The sequence below is a fragment of the Octodon degus genome, unplaced genomic scaffold (genome assembly GCF_000260255.1).
Source record: "Octodon degus isolate 3935 unplaced genomic scaffold, OctDeg1.0 scaffold00464, whole genome shotgun sequence".
Classification (NCBI taxonomy): Eukaryota; Metazoa; Chordata; class Mammalia; order Rodentia; family Octodontidae; genus Octodon; species Octodon degus.
The window spans coordinates 6,194-18,820 of record NW_004525040.1 but is presented as its reverse complement, the minus strand read 5'-3'; the positions used below and the strand labels follow the sequence as shown (position 1 = coordinate 18,820).

The window sequence follows — 12,627 nt, the reverse complement described above, 5'->3', positions numbered from 1 at the left end:
GTTTGAAGTTGAGACTGTCAGAGCATAGGATTGCTACCCCTGCTTCTTTGTGATGTACTGGTACAAGTAATATTGTTTTCCATTCTTTGACTTTCAGCCTATGAATGTCTTTATGAGTTAAATGTGTTTCTCGTATACAGCATCTTGTTGGATTTTATTTCCTAATCCACTGTGCCAGTCTATTTCTCTCAATTGGTGCATTGAGTCCATTTACATTGATTAGTATAATTAAGATGTATTGACTTACAATTGACATGTTGTTTACCTGTTGTTGTTTACTCCTTTTTCTCCTGTTTTTAATTGCTTGTGTGTTTGGTTGGTTGCTTCTGATCTCATTCGAGGAATTCTAATCATTTTGGTAGCTCTCTAGAACATCTTTCAGGAGCTTGTGTAGGGTTGGCTTTTCCACCATGAAATTCTTTAGTTGTTCTTTGTCATGGAAGTATTTCAGTTCTCCATCAAACTTGTAAGAGAGTTTTGCAGGGTATAGCCATCTGGGCTGGAGTTTGTTTTCATAGAAGACTTGAATTAGTCTGCTTCATGCTCTTCTTGTCTTCATGATTTGTGAAGAGATGTCGGCATAGTTCTGATGGGTTTTCCTTTGAATGTGATCTGCTTCTTTTCTTTAGTGGCTTTCAGTGTATTATTCTTGTGTTGAATTTGTGAGAATTCACTATTATTTGTCTTGGTGAGTTTTTCATTGGGTTGAGGATATTTGGTGTTCTGTATGCTTCAGTTACCTGTATATCAGATTGTTTCCTCATATTTGGGAAGTTTTCTGCAATTACTTCTTCCCATGTTTTTTAAATGTCATTTGTATTTACTCTTTCTTTCTCATTGATTCCTATTAGTCCTACATTGTTCATCTTTGCATCATCTTACAAGTGATTACTTTTTTTTCCTGCATCCTAGTTGTTTTTAAGAGATCTTTTCTTACTTTTCACTAGCTTCACCAGCATCTTCAAGATCTGAAACTCTTTCTTCACTTTCACTCAAAAGGTTTTGCAAGCTTGTGATTGAGATTTTAAGTTCCTCTACATCTCTTTGACTCTGCTTCATGCGATCTATTTCTTTCCTGTATTGCTCATTGAAGGAATCTGTCATTTTTCTAATCTCTATTTTTTTTTATTGATGTTTTCTTTAGAAGTAGTTACTAATTCTTTTACTTCCATGTTTTTTTTTCAGATTGGGTTTCCTCCCTATGTTTCTGTAGTTGATGCTTTACTTCAGATTCTATGAATTCTGGGAATTCTTTTTTTATTTCAGAAAATAATTTTGCCCTGAGCTCCTCTATAACTTTCTGCTGTTGCTTATTTACTACCGACGCTATTAATTCATACATTTGAGCTGAGCTAGTAGAAAAGAATTCTGCTCTGAGTTCCTCTATAATTTTCTGCTATTGTTTACTTACTATCGACACTTTGAATTCATATATTTGAACTGAGCTAGTGTCCTCTGCACTTGTTCTGTGAAGGCATTGGGTTTCCTCTGTATGTTTCTGCATTTGATTCTTTACTGCAGATGTTATTAATTCAGGGATTTCTTTTTTCTTTTCTAATCTGAGTTCCTTTCTACCTTTCTGCAGTTGTTTCTTTTTTTCAGAAGCCATTGATTCATTGATATCAGCTGTGTGATTCCCAATTTGTTCTGTGTTCCTGTCCTCTGTACTTGTTATGGGCGGGCTTGGGTTCTGCGATTGCATTTTCTTATTGTCATTTTGTGTAGCCCTGTCTTCTGCCCTTTGTTTTAGACCTTTGGTGCAGTTATAACCTTAGCACCTAGTGAAGTCCAGGTGCAGATCTACAAAATTTGGATTTATCCAGCTGTTCCTGGCTTGTGTCTGGCTGCTGTGCTCAGCTCCATCCTACTGCCGCCATTGGGAGTGAGCCTGTTGTGCCCCTCTGGCAAGATGTTCTGCTCCTGGACTAGCTGGTTTTTTTCTGTCTCCTACTCTGTTTGCGGGGATTGCAGCTGCAGGGTTTCACTGAAGGCCTGTATGCCAGGCCTGAGCTAATTCTGGAGCGGGCAAGTTGGAATAGGGGGGAGAGGAAGCTCTCCCCCACACTTACTGGGCCTGGGCTAGGACTGGATCTGGGGATTTCCAGAACCCGGCAGAAACTCCTATTCAGCGGTTGGTGTGGTGGTGTGCTTTGGAGTGGTTGGGGGTTTTCAAGGGGGTGTAAGAGGGTCTCACCCATGCTGTGCCTGCTCCTGGACTGGCATGTTTCACCTTAGCAGGGTAGCTGGAAGCTCTCCCACATACTCACTGGGCCTGGGCTAGGAATGCAAAAATAGGTTCTATATATAAGAAAATTGTCAGAGTATTCACTGCAGGCTTGCTTACTAATAGGTGCTGTGCAAAGGCTTTCTGATAGTTATTATTCCCTTACTTTTACTAGCTTCAGCTTTGAATTGTTCTTGATATGTGGAACCTTGTGGTGCATTGTTAGGTATTTACTCAAACTTGCTATGCATTGGGGATGTGGGCATTTACAGCTATAAATGTTTCTGTTAAGATTTCTTTCTTTGTTCCTCATAAATTCTGATATGTTTTACTGGGATTATCTTTTAATTTCAGAAATTATCTTGTTTCCTTCATGGTCTATTGATTATTCAAGAATGCATAGGACCTTGGGAGATGGTTCAGTGAAATAAGCTCTTCCCTGACAAGCACAAGGGCCTGAATTCAGTCCCCAGTTTCACCAAAAAAAAAAAAAAAAAAAGCAAAACTTCGTTTTTGTATATTTGCATAATTTATGTCCTTTATTTTTCCTATTGGTAATGATTTGATTGCAATATGACCTGAAACAATCCAATGTAAAATGTGAATTATTTTTTATTTTCTCAAATATGTTTTATTTTCTAATAGCTGGTCTAGTTTGCAGAAAGTTCCATGTTGTGATAACAAGTCCTATTCTATTTAGTCAGGTGCCACATTCAACTATTTTTACCTTCATTTGTTCAAAATTTTGTTTAATTGATATTTTTGCTACTTTTTAAATTTAGTTGAGGTGTCCATTGATGACTGTGGGATCCCAAAGTCTCCTCTTAATAGTAATCTGATCTCTTAGTACCCAAAATTTATGTTTTATGGAAATGTGTTCAGCAATATTTGATGTGTATGTTTCTAATTGTTATCTATTCCTGTTGAATAAATCTGATAACCAATAAGTTGTGCCCATTTTTGTTCTTTTTTCTTAAAGTTCAGTTTACCTGAAAGTAAGTTACATACTGCTACTTGGTTTTCAGCTTCCTGATGCATGGAATATTGTTTTTTATTCTCTGATTTTCTGTCTATAAATTTCTCTTTTTGGTTAAGTATATTTATTGTATACATCATGTTGTTGGATCTAAATTCTTGATCTATTCTGCTAATCTGTGACTTGAAACCACATACAAAATTATAACAGGTACTGATTTGCTGGTGTTACTGTATTCTTTTTCTGCTGCTGATTCTCTATCTTTCTACTTAATTGTTTTCTCTGCTTGCTTCATTCATTCTATTTGGACTTCGGTATTGTTAATGTCAATGTATGTTTCTAGAATATTCCTAAATTTTTTAATCACTTGTTTTGGAATTATTTAAGTGCTATTTATAGAATTATCTTATTTCTCCAGCAGCATTGCAACATAATTTTGCAGGTATATCAATGTGAACTGGAAGTTCTTTTCTTTAGGCTTTTAAACACACCAATCCAAAGACTTTACTTTAAGATCTGTGTTGAGAAGTGTTCCATAAATATGATTAGTTTTCCTTTATGATAGCTTTTCTCTAACAGCTTTGAATATTCTATCTTTGTATTGAATTTCTCTTTATCTGAAATACTATAACTTGAGGTTATTTTCTGTTCATGTCTAGTCGGGATTACATATCCCTCACTTATCTGTATGTTAAATTCTTTTGCAGTTTCAGATATTTTCTGTTATTATTCTAGGGAACTGATTTTTTGTCTTGTAACTGTTGTTTTTCTCAGATTATTTTCCTATCAATCAGTACTTTTGGTTTGTCTTTGATGACTTGAGAAATTTGGAAGTATTTTCTTGCCTTGTTTTCCTAAATTTATAGTTTTTGGTCATTTTCTGTACTGAGGGTTGTGGAATGATTAAACTGACTAGATTTGTTGAAGCTATGCAGACCTATTTAGTTAATGTATACTTTTCAGAGATGTTTTCATGGCATAGGTAAGTATCTGCCTTTGCCTCTGTCCCAGATAGCTCAACTTTTTTTGGGAGATGGTTGTAACTTATTTGGCTCAGTTCTCAGTTACTCAGGACTGAACAGCAGTATTGATTTTTATTTTCAGGCAATTCAGACAGTCCATTAACCATATAAGTTTTCAGATGTATTACAGTATATTTATCTATATGTTTATAAAACTAAAATTTAATTTTGTAAAACTCAATGCATTGGAGGATCAGAGCTTGGATAAAGATGTGAAAGGAAATTAGTATTATTAGTGCAAAGTCAGAGAATATATAGAAGAAATGTTTTACATAATTAAAATGGAGGATAAACTAATGGAAATAAAACACAATGAAGCAAATCAAATGTTAGCAAGAAAAAAAACGAGGGCTGGAGAGATGGCTCAGTGGTCTAAAGCACCTACTTAGAACAAGCTTAGCAACGCATCAGGGACCGCGGTTCAATCCCCCAGCACCACATGCCAGCCAGCCTCGCCCCCTGGTGGGCTGAGCTGGCCACACACACACCACTCTCTCTCTCTCTCTCTCTCTCTCTCTCTCTCTCTCTCATAAATAAAAAAGAAAAAAAAAAGAAAAAAACGAGAGAAAAATTGTTCCCGTCAAACAAAGAGATGTAATATTAATGCAAAAGGCAAAACAGAAAATTGAAGACAAAATTTCAAATACACACATTCTCATACATGCATACACACATACAAACACAAACCTAGACATCCCAACCCTAACAAAAACTTAGAATTCCACCTCCAACACCACCACCACTCAGAACAGTGACCTCAAAGATCAATGGAGAAAAATACCTGTCAAAAGAAGAAAAAACTATAAACTTCAATGTATTTCCTTATGAAGCTTATTTTCAGATTATGTAGTCTTTGAAATCTAGAAAGGCAGAGTTTTTTCCCTTTCAGTATGTTCAAAAGGGAAGTTACTAGGACACTCATCTCCTAGGCAATAGGCTTTTGATATGTGGTATTTATGCATGTATTCTGACTTCTTTCACTAAAGAATATGACCTCAAGTTCCATCCATTTATTTAGAAATGTTTCAATTTTATCCTTCTTTATGAAGCACAGTATTCAATTATACACTTGTGAATGAGATTTTAAGTTCCTCTATATCTCTTTGACTCTGTTTCATGAGATCTATTTGTTTCTGTATTGCTCATTCAAGGAATCTGTCATTTTTCTAATCTCTACTTTTTATATCGATGCCTTCTTTAGAAGTAGTTATTAATTCTTTTTTTGCAGTGTTTTTTTTTTTCATATTGGGTTTCCTCCCTATGTTTCTGTAGTTGATGCTACACTTAAATGCTACATCTTCTCATCCACTGACAAGTTGATGGGATTTAGGTTGCGTGGAAGATTTAGCTATTAAAATATGTGCTGCTACATTATGAGTATTCATATATCACTGTGATATGACAGTTTAAAATTTTTTTGGAAATATACCAAGAAAAGAAATAGCTAGGTCAATTGGGTCCTAGATTTTTGTAGAGTCTCCATACTAAGTTTCAGAGTGGTTTTACTATACTACACTGCCACTAATAATAGAGAAGTGTTCCTTTATCCTCACAGGCTTTCAACATTTGTTATTGGTTAACTTCATGATAATATCCATTCTTTCTGTGTTGAGATGGAACTGCGGTTTTGTTTTAATTTGGATATTATAGAGTACACAAAATCTACAGCTGTTAAGACCCAGAAAGTAAGTGTTGCATGTGATAAACAATTAGAGAAGAGCATTTCAGTTTTGCATGTAGAGAAAGGGACCGTTAGAGACACTGAGAGGCTTTTATGATCCCTCATGGAAATAGCTCAGAGAAACATAAAGAAAAGTTTTGATCACAGAAGGCACAATATAGCTATTATCCGGTGAGGTTAAAGTAAAATTCAAAGACAGGAGAAATATTCCTCCAGAGATTTTCTTTCTAGTTCTGTCCTCCCTAGTGGAATATTGTAACCATCCTATCAATGCTAAATGACATTTCTACACATTGCTGCCATAGCTATGTTCTTTTCATAAATTAGGGTAAAATTTTCTGAGCAGCATCAATTCCCAACATGTCAGCCTGGGTAAGTGTCTTTGTGTCCACAGATGCAGCATCTCTGGATGTGCAAGCTCCTAAGCACCCTAAAAAAGAAGGAGAGTGAGCTTTGTGGTCAGGTTTTGTGGATTGAGGTTTTTGTTGGTTCCAGATTTTATTTCATTGACTCACAAAATTAGTCTTATTTTTTTTAAAAAATACTAGATTCGTTTTTGAAATGCGTGAATTCATCTATATTAAATGTTTTTCATTTGTTTGCTATATTATTTTTCAAGAAGGGAGAAACTTTTTTAGTCTGATGCTTTTATATTTGGATTTATAGACCCTCATAAAATAAAAGTTTGCTATAGATTTTCAGTAAATACTCTCACTTTCTCTCTTATATAAATAAGTGACTTAAAAGATTTTGAATAAGTGAACTCTATAATATAGATATTTAAATTTAATATAAATCATTTATTATGTAATGGTCTGTTTTGCACAAGTCAGTAGCTATTAAAGAGAATTTAATCTCATACTTACAAAATATATGTGGGCATTTTTTCAAAAACTGCCTGCTTAACCAGTGTTGACTTCACAAACTGCATACTAATGGTGTCAATCATCAATAATGTAAAAAATAAAAAAAGGTTATGATGATGGAATTTGTTGTGTATTTCCAACAGAGGTATGGTAATGTAATCCATTGGCATATTTTGGAGAAAATCTGTTAGCAACTGTTTTCTCTAGTTTCATTTATTGAAAAATATCTCTTGAGATTTTGTTTTTAGTAGATGTGCCAGATCCTCTTTCCAAAAGGGAAAGTGTTTCTTTCATTATTTTTCTCAACAGATAAAATGAACTATTATGTTTCTTTTTTATACCTGTAATTCAAAAATATAACAATAAAGCTCAAAGCTATGTTGCTCTAACATAAGATTTTCTTGCACTATGTAGTTGATCAGAGATTCTTACACAGGGCTATTTAATATTGTGAAGGATAATATTTTTATTTTAATGACAAAGTGCCTCTGGATTCCTTCTCTTGCTTTGGAATAGTAATTACTTTCACTGTATTTCTCTTAAAGTTGCTGTAATTATAGGCAAGCTGTAAATACCTATAGATCAGCACCCAGAGCTCTACCTTACAATCCTTTTCTTTGAGTTTCCAGCCTGTTTTATTTTATTTTTTAATTAATTTTAATGAGAAAGAAGATAAAATTGCAATGAAATAATTCCACAATAGCTTAGTAGGACAGTTACAATGATTACTATGTTGCATATTGTTGACTTTATCATCCTTTAAATTGTCACAGTGGGTGATCTTTATTGCATGTTTAAAAAGTGTACAGCTGCCATCCATGTACTCAGATTTTGTTTTGGCTTCTTCAAGAGCTGTGTATTTCACAAATGCTGTGCATCTAGCATGGACAATCTATGTGGTTGGTGCAAATGTTGTCTTCCATGTTTGTCTGCTGATTCTTCCAATTCTTTTTGTAGTTTTTGAACTTGAGTTCTGCCCAGAATTCTACTAAATGCACCAAAATATCCATGAACCTAACACTCTTCTTTATTCATCTTGCTTCATACTCTCCCCTTTTACATTATAAAGACAATATTGATGCCATCATGGTAAAGTCATTTTGTAAATTACAGGATTAACAGCCTATATATGCTGTTCATGACATATCCACAAGACATGACTCTTGTGGATATAAAGCCTTTTATTGTAGGCTGTCTTATTTTGCATGAAAGATGGATTCTGCTCATGTTTTCTATGAAAAATGAATATGCAATATTTTCACCTTGTCATCTGTCCTAGTCAAGGCCATCAGTGCTGAAATTTGATGGCCTCTGCTGGCCACTGTACTCAACATCTTTCTTGACAACTGACACAATACCTTGAGCTAAGAATTTCTCAGTAGCTTCTGAAATATCTGAGGATGTCATGATCACGACACTGTCCTTGGTCTCAGTAATTGCAAGAGAACAGATTATCTTATGTGAATCTTTTCTTGATGAGAGCATTAACTAGGCTCCAATCTGTGTTGCATTTTGCATAGAGGAGAGATTTCACTGCGGGTTGAGAGAGCCCAATGTTGAATTCTCAAAACAAATGCTGGGGTTTCTCTTGGAAATTTCTCACTATATTTCTGTTTTGCTTTCCATGAGCTGCCTACTGACCTTTCTTTTTTGTTTCTCAAGTGGTCTTTAGAATGTGATCTGTTTAGAGCTTTATTCCAGGTTACATTCTCTGTGATTTATTTATTTGTTTATTAACCTGAAGTCCCACTAAGGACAGCTGAAAAACAAGACTTTTGTGTTTTTGGTATTTCTGGGGGGTGGGTCCTTTCTCAGCATTGTCAATCCTCAAAGCTGTATTTGGAGAATGTCTTTTAGACTACCCTATGGATGGATAAGCCATGCTAAGTCTGGAAATTGTGAGTTGGATGACAACATTGCTAGCTGGGAACTCAATTTTAGACCATTCTTGGTAGACTGTTTTCCTTCCTCCCTCCCTCCCTCCCTCCCTCCCTCCCTCTTTCTTTCTTTCTTTCTTTCTTTCTTTCTTTCTTTCTTTCTTTTTTTCTTTCTTTCTTTCCTTCTTTTTATTTTCCTGCTTATCCCACCTTGAGGGTGGTGCTGGCACTGTGTGTGGTGCAGGGGATCGATCTATGGTTGCCTAAGCAGGTGCTTTAGACTGCTGAGTTATCTCGCCAGTGCATGTAGACTGTTTTCTCATGTTCACATTCTCCAGAACATATTTCTAATAAAATATTATTATAAAACTTGCTATACTCCTTTCCAAACAACATCTACAGGGAAACACATGATAAGCATATTTTCTGTATGTTTCAGTAACACAGATGTGCATGAACTACAAATGTGGAGATGGTTGGTTTTATTTTCTATCATAATTCTAATGCATCACAAGAATGAACAACATAAGTGGGTCCTCACAAATGCAGAATTTTCCTGGATTAATGCTCTAGAGAAGCAGATGGATCTTTGCTCTAAGTAACATTTGTGCATTTCAGGTAAGGACCCAGGGGCCCCAGACATCCACAATGTTGAGTAAACCTAATGTATCTTCATACATCTCTCATCACAATCTTTCCCTAAGAAATGATAAAAAGGTGATTCTATCCCTTCTCTTTATCAATGACACAAACTGCTACTTGGGCAATTTTACAACTTATTTACAAGACTCAATTTTTAAAAACAAAACTAAATCAAAGACTGAACTGCAGAATAACAACAACAGAAGATAACTTTACAACTTGTATTTCATCTTCATGTAATTCTTTTTGTATATTATTTTGACTTTGGAATGTACTAACTTAATCTTAGTCCTCTAAAATGCTATCAGGCTATATATTGTAATTTACATGAAGTTAATATACAGGAAATATTAGCTTCTCATTTATATGCACATGAAAATTTAAGAAGGCTATTGAAGAATGAATTTAGTGGTAGCATGCAATTCACAATATTCAGAGACACCTCGTAGTTAGAAGAGAATTTTTTGATGTTTTCTCTGAACATGTGAAATGACCAAACCTTGTTCTGCTGACTGCCAGAATGGAGAAAATTTTGTTTCTTTCCTTTTCCAATACTTTGTAAACAGATTAACTTCTATATTTCAGTATTATATTTCTATTTTACAAGTCTATATTTCCATAAGATTTATCCCATATCCTTTCTCTGCTGAGTTTTTAAACGTGATTAAATATTCAAAATGATTAAATACTTCATATTTATGTTCTTCACTTCAAAAGCATATGCTGTACCTATGAATGTACTTTTTCATGCACTCTTAATGTATATGCTAAAATGATACTTCTTTGAGAATATTTTGTTTATCATGTTAGGAGCTTCATATTGTAATCTATGTAGGTCGTTTTGCAGTAAAGAGCTCTATCACTTTGGGAGATAAATCATAGTCTGATTATGAGCAAACTCTGTACTATAAAATTTACACTTGATACCCATAACAGTATGGAAATATATTTTCAGCTTAAAGAAAGCACAAAATTTTGGAGTTCAAGATGAAACATTTTCATGATGGAAATATTTGTCACTCATAACTACAATAACAAAAATCTTTCAGAATTTACTGAAAATACAGATACATATGTATTCTCAATACATGTGTTTATGGTGGAGCTAAAAGAAATTTGTAATTCTTGAACCTAATCATAATTAATGTTTAATGTGATGACTGAAGTAAGGTTTTTCTGGCATGGATATTTAAAATATAAAACTTTATAGTTCTTTTTAGATGAAATAATTTTAATTTAATGTATCTCTTCAATAAATATTAAGTGTATACTATTTTGATATTTATTTCTATTTATTCTTTTAGGCTAGGAGAAATGCAGAATATATTGTAAACTGGCTTAAATATTTCAAGTTATATGTATGAGGAAGTATATGATAATTAATATAGTAACTGACATTCCTTTATCAGACTTCATTTTTGTTACTTTTGTACACATTATATCTTCAGAAAATAAGAAATATAATTATCCAAATTTTATTGTTTGTATGTCTGTGACTCAGATGTGTTGACTTTTCAAATTCTGCTGCTTGATGAATGTCAGATTATAGATACAATTCCAAACTAATTGACTTCAGAATATACTAAGAAGAAGATTTCTCTGTGAATATTTGGTCTGCCAATAAATGATACTAACAATGTCTGTGATATAACATAAATGCAAGGCTGTGCCATGTATAATTACTGGTTGAGAGGATCTTCTGCCAGATGTAGGCAGTTCTCCATTTCAAACTTAGGTGTACAGAAACAGTGTAGCCAGAACTTTCTCCACATCCTACAGATTCAAATAAGATATTGTGCCGGATGTTGAAAACTAAAAATTGAAAAAAAGAAGAAAAAAACCCAAGAAATTTCTTTTCATAATCTGGGACAGTGTTCTCATAGATTTGCTGTTGCAACTTTGCAGTGAGATTTGTAATCAGGAATGGCTGGGGAAGTTGAGCAAAGAGTGGTGGATCCAGAAGGTTCTAAATTAAATCTCAGTTCTGAAGTGAAAACCTTGCATGGAGATCAATCCATGTGTTGTAATGAAGACATAGTACTGGCTGAGAGAATGATAATCATGTATTTGTGATGAATAATCTTTCTTGCTTTTTCCACAGATATTTATTATCTGCCTAACCCAATGAAGATAAATCAAAAGAGAAAGCTGTCAAGTTATACTGACATAAGAAACATACTTTTCTCTGAAGTCTCCATTGGAATCACAGCCAACACAGTCCTGCTTCTGTTCCACATCACCACATTTCTTCTCAAGCACAGGCCTAAGCCCCTTGACCTGACTATCACACAGTTGGCCCTAATCCACCTGTTGATGCTGGTGGCTGCAGAATTCATGGCGACAGACAATTTTGGTTTTGTGAACTGGGGGAGTGACTTTATGTGTAAGTTAGTTTTGTATGTAAACAGGTTGATGAGGGCCCTCTCTCTGTACCACCAGCCTGCTGTGTGTTCTCCAGGCTACCATACTAAGCCCCAGAAATTCTTGTCTGGCAAAACTCAAATATAAATCCTCACATCACTACCCATGTTGCCTTGTTTTACTGTGGATCTTCAATATGCTCCTAAATGCTCGTTTCTTAGTGTCCATTGGTGCCACCCCTAATGTGACTTCACATAATCTTGTGCTTGTTACTGAATCCTGCTCTCAGTGGCCCATTAGTTACTTGTTCAGATACATATTTTTCTCACAACATTCAGGACATCTCCTTCATAGGGCTGATGGCTGTCTCAAGTGGATACATGGTGAATCTCTTGTGCAGGCATAAGAAGCAAGTCCAACATATGCACAGAATCAGCCTTTCTCCAAAAGCATCCCCTGAAGAAAGGGCTACCCACATAATTTTGGTACTCAAGGGTTTCTTTATACTCATGTACTTTTTGGACTGTGTTGCTTTCACAGTCTCCAGTATACTGTGGAAAAATGACCCAGCTCATCTTTTTGTCCGTGCCCTTGTTGGCAATGGTTATGCCACAATCTGTTCTTTTGTGCTAATGAGTACTGAAAATCGAATGATTAGGTGCTTAACATCCAGGTGGAAAAGACAGTAAACCTTGAAGTATGCAATGAGGGTTAATTTCCTGTAAGATAAGCAAAACTTTATATTTCTGACGGATCATTATGACATGTTTTTTAGTTAAACGTATTTAATTTGATGTGCAGCTTATATGCACATAACATATAATTTATCATTGCAACTTATTGAAAATCTCATTTATTATATTTGCAAAAATTGAAGTCGTTATTCAGTGTCAAATTCTAAAGTACAGAACATATGTCACTGATTATATGGGGTCATGCCAAGGTCAAAAGAAGTAGGAAGAAGGCATTACACACACA

The 12,627-nt window shown here is 34.7% G+C and overlaps 1 pseudogene; it reads left to right on the top strand.

The window, feature by feature from the left end:
• Positions 1–12,338, top strand: part of LOC105741337 — a 33,361-nt pseudogene extending 21,023 nt beyond the window's left edge.
• Positions 12,339–12,627: the final 289 nt, after the last annotated feature.